Source organism: Saccostrea cucullata, unplaced genomic scaffold (genome assembly GCF_032062105.1).
Source record: "Saccostrea cucullata isolate Sc308-1 unplaced genomic scaffold, CSIRO_AGI_Scuc_v1 ctg5321, whole genome shotgun sequence".
Taxonomy (NCBI): domain Eukaryota; kingdom Metazoa; phylum Mollusca; class Bivalvia; order Ostreida; family Ostreidae; genus Saccostrea; species Saccostrea cuccullata.
Window position 1 is genome coordinate 49413 of NW_026920019.1, and position 8470 is coordinate 57882.

Consider the following 8470-nt stretch of genomic DNA (forward strand, 5'->3'; position numbering starts at 1 on the left):
TGATCATGAATATTTCAATAAAAGGCGTTTTTTATCCGACACGGAGAGAAAATAATTTTTACCAAATAATATTTCATAACTTTTAAAAGTGATGGAGTGGAATTGTCTTATTTGCAGAAAGTTTATAACTTATATAACTTGATGAGACACCACATATATTTATTACTTTTAAAATTTAACACTAATACGGCATATATAGCTTTAAATGTCATGATTGTAAACAGCACGTGGGTTTTGAATAGTTTCTTTTTGTGTGCTGAACAAAGACCAATGAAGACACACCCATATAACTGTCAAGTGAACCAATCAGACACCGTTGAATTTGTCGGAAATAGAAGAATTCTTCACCATGAAGAATCAATTCTTCGAGAGAAATGGAAGCATTTGATTGGCTGAATAAGTAGGTTATGTTCTAAAGATCTATAGATGAAAAAATATAGTAATTCATATTGTGAAATCAATCGTGACTGAAATGTTATTAAATCATTCGATAGTGTAAGTTCATTCCATGGTTTTTTCATAAAATAGTACGGCGTTTGCATTAGATTTAATCATAATCAAAGATGTAATTTTTAATTAAGACACAAATTTCAGTGCAAACGGGTCATATTAAATGTACTGCAGCGCCAAAAGAAGCCCATTTTTTGTCTGGTATTGTAAGCTATGTATGTAGAAACTAAAAATATACTTGGCACAAAAAGTTTAAGACTTTAAATATCGTTAAGTAAAACAATAAATAAACATTTTCTATATCACATTAGAACTTCAGATTATTCTACAATATTTCAGAATTCGGAGGAAATCCTGGTTACAGAATCAAATTTGTAAATTTAATGATTTATATTAGCGTCCGTTTTTAAAGTTTATATGTAGTAGGAAAAGAGTTTTCAAAGATTTTTTTCCATTAAGTTTTATATTATTTTATCTCACATTTTCTGTTTTCTCTTGTGATTATGCATAAATTTAAAGGTACATGTACTTAGAAACTGTTCAAAAGTTGCGTCGGGGTGAGTGGAATCCGGGTGACTTATTTTCCGAAATGATTACAGAACCACAAAATTCAGATGCAAAATTTTATCAGCTTTCTAATAGTGTATGTTGCCTAAAAGTATTCCGATTACTTACCGAAATAAAATTGACCTCTTTCCTTCGAAACGGAAATACATGAACTTCTGCACATTGCATTAAGATGCCACAATTACAATGTTAATCTTCAAAATGTAAGCTTTCCTGTGATAGGTCAATGTCGTCAATTTCTGAAAAATCGCCTCCCGAAAAGCCAATCAAAGTGACGCTATCAACGTCGCGGAGACAAAACTACAGTGCCATGTATCAGAGGGAAAACCCCGCATCCAATTTTAGCACAACTTCGACTCGGATAATTTTCATAATGACATAACACACTGCTCAACGCGTTATCGGCTACTCGGTTGTTATCGGACACTCGGTGCAAGAAAAGGAATGTTTAGAAAATGTAGGTAATTTTAAATTTCATATTTCAACGATAAATATGTATTTCAGCAAACAATGTTTGTGATCTATGACAGATAATTGATTATACTTTCAGCAGCAGAAAGCACAAACCAGTTCACTCTCTTTCAAAAGATCTACAACTCTTTCAAATTATATTTTACAAAAATTTAGGAATATGTCATCACACTTCTACTTCTGTAGAATTCAAAATTTCTTTATTCTATCAAACAAACTGGTCTATTTATTCTATGGACAATCAGATACATTTAGATAAGCAAGCTGAGAGTAAAAATCCAAATTAAGGGTTAGTTATGGAACGCCACAGCTGCCTTAAGGTCAATTTTTGATGATATGCAGTTGTTCAATCATTATATGATGTGGTTATATCATTATATGATGTGGTTAAAACATTATATGATGTAGTTAAATCATTATATGATGTTGTTAAATCATTATATGATGTTGTTAAATCATTATATGATGTGGTTAAATCATTATATGATGTGGTAAAATCATTATATGATGTGGTTATATCATTATATGATGTGGTGAAATCATTATATGATTTAGTGAAATCATTATACGATGTTCTTAAAACATTATATGATGTGGTTAAATCATTATATGATGTGGTAAAATCATTATATGATGTGGTTATATAATTATATGATGTGGTTAAATCATTACATGATGTGGCTATATCATTATATGATGTTGTTAGAACATTATATGATGTTGTTAGAACATTACATGATGTGGTAAAGTCATTATATGATGTGGTTATATCACGATATGCAGTGATCACTTCATTATATGATGAGATAAAAAGAACTAATATGAAGTTCGTCATATATATATATATATATATATATATATATATATATATATATATATATATATATATATATATATATATATATATATATATATATATATACATAGCCATCAACAAATATATTGTCTTTTCAAAATGGCGGATTCTGCAATGACAAAAGTTCTCAAAAAAATTCATTTAGAGACAGTTTACTCAAACTTTGAAAAGGAGAAGATAACACCAGACATTGTTGGAAAACTCTCCATGGCTGAACTGCAAACTTTGGGAATTACTTACAGTTCTGACATGATGAAGTTGCGTACTGAGTGTGTGAAGTATGGAAGTTGTAAACCAAGCAGAGTTACAATGGATGGAGGGGCACTTGAATATGACATTCCTAAATGCAGACTTGAAAATCTTCTGGAAAATGGTTTTGAGATATCTGAAATTGCTAACCTTTTGTTGGTTTCACAGAGAACAATATACAGGCGAATGAACAAGTATTCTTTAAGTAAAAAGTATTTTAGTGATATAACAGATCAACAGCTGGATATCAAAGTGCTAAAAGCAAAGACTGATTTCCATTATGTGGTGAAAAAATGTTGAAACAAATCCTAGAACAAGAAGGATTACACATTCAGAGATGGCGAATCAGAGATTCTATACACCGAACAGACAAAACGGGAGTAGCAGAGCGAAGAAGGAGACGGCTCCACAGAAGAGTTTATAACGTCATGGGACCAAACCATTTGTGGCATATTGACACAAACCATAAACTAATCCGATGGCGATTTGTGATTGTGGGTGGTATTGATGGTTTTAGTAGAATGGTTATGTTTTTAAATTGTTCTGACAACAACAAGTCAGAGACTGTTCTCCAACATTTCTTAGAAGGTGTGAATAAGTATGGTGTACCTCTACGAGTTCGCAGTGACAAAGGTTTAGAAAATGTTGGAGTAGCAGACTATATTTTAGCAAAAAGAGGACTTGGTGGAATGATTACAGGCAGAAGTACACATAACCGAAGGATAGAAAGGCTTTTGCGGGATGTCTTTGAATGTGTTCTTAGTTACTTTTACCACTTATTTTACCACATGGAGGATATAGGAATACTCGACTGCTTGAACAGCACACATTTGCAAGCACTTCACTACATATATATGGCAGAAATCAACAGAAAGCTTGATGTGTGGTCTAAAGCATGGAATTCACATAGAATTTTTTTTATTTTTTTTCATTTTTCAGGCCCAATCCTGCTTTTAATAAATGTTCTTTTTCATCCGCAGTGGGGACTCTGGTACTGTTTTTATCAGACAAGCACATCACTGAAACTGTCCAACCTCTGTATGAACGTTTGTTTTCTTGCACACCTTTATCTGGATCTGCCACATCCTTCCTTTTTCTACTAGTGCTAGATCTAGAAAATAGCAAATTTCTCTGTCTCCTTAAATGATCCACACCTAGCTCATTCTGTTCTGGTGCTGATGGTCTGCTTGTGGAAGGGGTTTGTTGATGTGACGAGCAATCACGTTTTGTTAATTCATTCACTTTTTCTCTCAGTCTTACCCGGTCCCCAATGGTTGTCACTCCAAGACGACTAAGCTCACCGTCTGTCAAGCTCTGAATGTCGCTGATGTCTACTTTTTCCTCGTGAAATTGGCCAATAAGATACTGTAATTTCAATTCTTCTAACATAGAATCGATGCTGGACATACTTGGAGTAGACATTTTACTAAATTAAAAATGTGAAATAAAACCCAAGTTTGCTGAGTCTGGGAGATAGCTTTGTTTCAAAAAGCATTATATAACTTGTGGACTGGAGGTTCAACAAGTAGCGCTAATCTTATCTTTCAGCAAAAATTTGAAATACGATTTCTTGTTTTCATTTCAGAAATTCATTTTTATATGATTTTGATGTTAGACTTCAAAATCTATCTGACCAATGAGGCATAATACATAAACCATTCAAAATCTGATTCAACTCCAGACTCCATTCTAAAAAAACCCTTCCTTGTCTCTAGCCGTTGCATTACATATTGCCATTACATAAATGTCAACATGTTAACCCAGTTCTAGGAGACTCAGAGATCGGGCTAAATTGGCTTTCACCAAGATAAGGTTAAGGATAAGGTGCATCTGGGTATGTGTAAAACACGAAACGAGAAACAAGAAACGAGAAACAACAGAATTAAAAAAAAACTAATGACTTAAAATTGTCAACCAAGGGGCGGGGGGGGGCTTTTGCTGTGCTTTCATTTCGTTAGAAAACAGATGCCGAGTGAAATATCAGCGATCTTGCACTGCTAAACCCATAAAGCCATGACAGATTTAATTAGATATCAGCTGAAAGAGCATGATTTAATAGCTCACCTCAAATTATTACCTGATTGTTTCATAATCAAAGAATAAACAAAACATTAATATAATTCATACTCATATCTTTGATTTCAAGGGAGAAAATAATTCTCATTTCTTAATAAATCTTAACATTCACTTCTTCACTTCTTCTGCATAAAACTTTTTCAAGAAGATTTTTTTGACATTGTGGTACTAAAACGTAAATGATCTGTAGCAGTGGATCTCTTTTGACAGAGGTATATTTGGAGTTCTTGGATCACATATTATATAGTACCCCAGCGGAAACATTAAATTAGTTTATCAGTGAAGGTATCAATTAATGACAACAGAATCATTAAAAGCAAAAATTGTATCATTTGATGACAACTTATTATTTCAAGCAAAAACTGAGTAAGCATTTCTTTTAGATAACAGTATTGTATTAATTAAATCTGACAACATTTTAGGGTTTTTCTGTGCAGATAGTTGTGCGGGTCGCTAATAAATCACACCTAAGTTAGATTTTCTTTTCACTCTGCATCTGTTTTCTAACAAAATTAAATCAAAAGTACAGGCCCCCTTTGTTGACATTTAAAGTTCATTAGTTATTTTAACCTGAATCTTATTTCATTGTTTCTCGTTTCTTGTTTCTCGTTTCGTGTTTTACACATACCCGGTGCATCTCAATCTCCAGTAACTCCTGGGGAACTCATTAAATTAAAATGAAACAGATGTACAATGTATTTCAAAAACATTAAATTAACAAATTGATCAATTGGAAGTTTTGGGATATTTTATACAATTTGTCTATGCAGACAATATCACAAAATGAGCACATTTGATATAAGCATGCGATCAAGTCTGTATGTAACTTTTATTCAACCTATGCAGCATGCTATAAATCTTTTCTAAGGAATATGGGAAACAGGAATTATTAAACATCATTAGCAGGCCTAGAGGGGACTCAATGACAGATATGGGTTAGCGAGATCTGAGAGTGGAGGGGTAAATTGGCCTACATTCCAAAGACAATTTTAAATGTCGTATTGGGTTACATGCACATTCCATTTCATTTTACTGGCCTCAGTGGTAATGACTCATACAACGACATCATATAAAAATACATCATATAATGATGTGACCACACCATATAATGATGTAGCCACATCATATAATGAAAAACCACACCATATAATGATGTAACCACTGCATATAATGATTTAACCACTGCATATAATGATATAACCACTGCATATAATGATATAACCACTACATATAATGATATAGCCACATTATACAAGGGATACACAAGCGCACATAGTCACTTAACCACATCATATAATGTTCTAACAACATCATATAATGATATAGCCACATCATATAAAGATTTTTCCACATCATATAATAATTTTACAACATCATATAATGATTTAACAACATCATATAATGATTTAACCACATCAGATAATAATTTTACCACATCATATAATGATTTTACCACACCATATAATGATTTAACCACACCGTATAATTATTTTACAACTGCATATAATAATTTAACCACATCATATAATGTTTTAACCACATCATATAATGATATAACCACATCATATAATGATTGAACAACTGCATATCATCAAAAATTGACCTTAAGGCAGCTCTGGCTTTCCATAGTTAGTAATCAGTCTTTTAACATGTCTCGTTAGTTGAAAACACGTTATCGTCAACACGGTTGATTAACTTCATAAATGGATTGGAAAAAGTCCATTATAATCTGCCAATCCTTGAAAATAGCAAACGCAAAAGTTTGTTTTGAAATGAATGTATATAAATAAAATAAATAATTATAAATCTATAATAGAACTGTACATCTGTTCAATCATTTTTCTAGTTTTCCATTCAAGACATCCTCTTAGAAACCGCTTCAGGCGGTTTCAGACGTAAATATATTATGTTTAATTAATCATTACAATTTTGCTTTAGACTTCCCATATACCGGATACGTTATTGAAAAAAGGTTCAATTTCCCCCATGATGCCAAGGGAACTTTTTTTTTTGTCCAGTAATGTCAATATATTATCATGTCACAGTTACACTTATAGCAGGTGTGGCTTAAGCAGGGGTGCCGTGCCCCGTATAGGAAACAAGTGCCTGTGATTGTGAAGTCAGTCTTATGTTGCTCAATAGAAGAACGTTAACAAATTTTTTTTTGAAGCATAAAAAAGAATCACCCAGTTTATAGGACTTTTTTAATACTTGATCATTATCAGACAGCTTTTAACATGAAAGAAAAATAATAATTCTTTATTCTTTTTTATACAATGTAATTTAGATATGTAGTAGATTAAAGAGACTATCCTTTAACAAAAAAAGCATGGTCCAGAAAAAAAAATGTTGTCGCATATCTGCAATGATTTTCTTTGATCTTTTTGTGGTGATATATCCCATATCACATAGGCGATAATACTTTCCACGCCCTTTCATATATCACTGCAGTAGGCAGTACTATTGGTTATATCGTTTTCATGGGGCGTGGAAATCGAGGGCGCTCCGAGGCCTCGATTTTCACGCCCCATGAAAACGATATAATCTATACTACTCGGCATCTATAATGTAGCCTATACTTAGAAACACTTTAATTTAAGAAGAAATATTACTCATTTTCCAACCGTTAAAAATACCTACTAGTATTTAGGAGGAAGGGGTGCTGTGTTGCAACCACTATTGAAATAACGACCACTATTGAAATCCTATACTAGTAATTATATCAATAGTGGTTGAGAGTGCATTTCAATAGGAAACATAGTTAGTAACCACTATTGAAATTCATCAGGGGGTTCTTATTCCTTCTTGGTACGTTAAACAACCTCTGCTTTTTAAGAGATCCGTGTTTATGATTTTGTATTTTTTTTAAGTCAACCTCTTTTCTCCTCAAAATTATGAATTCTTTGTCATATATTTTGGTCTAACTACCTATTTGGAAATTCCTCTAACCACCCTTGAGTTTAAATTCTTTAAGTGCTATACATGTATTTACCAAACTTATAAATGTATTAGTGTTCGAAAGGTTGTGAGTTTGATTCTCGACGGCGACTGACCCAAGTCGATAAAAATTGGTAGCAACTGTTCCGTCGCCTACTCCTACAAGTAAGAGCCTCGGTTAACGTCCCTACGCTCCTTATATACCTCGGACTCTTACATCCGAAGGCCATTTCTAACAAACTCATTCCGCCTTAGATTTTGGGCGGAACGTATTTTGCGTGAAATTAACTATTAACAAGTAATTTTCAGGTACCTACGTGTTTGCATGGGGTATGAAAGTCACAAAAAATCATAAAATTTTTTTTATACATTGTGCATTACTGTTAATTAATGAAAATTGTCATCATTCCAATTTGTCACCAGAAGCACTTTCGATTTGACTTCACATTAATTTAGCGCATTGCTAGTCAGAAAACGAAATTTTCGTCGCGTTAAACTAGTTTCGTTTCGTCAGATTTTCTGCATTACATTTCCGAATTTTAAAAAGACGACTCGTTTCAATTTCTGCTTCGATTTAAAAAATAATGGATTTATTGCTAATACGAGAGGTTTAGAGACTTTTATGTGTAAGTTTTATTGTAAATAATGAGTTTTTTTAATTATTTCGTACCTTCGTTGATATACAAGGCCTTATTTTTTAATTAAGGTAAGTCACTCGTCAGCTTTTTAGAAAAGTTCACGCAGATGCTTTTAATTCAAAACTACTTATTAAAATTCAATTTTTATAACATATTTAAATTCAACAATGTAAATTTTTTAACATTCAATGAAATAACTGCTAAAAAATCTACAAAGAAGCAAAAT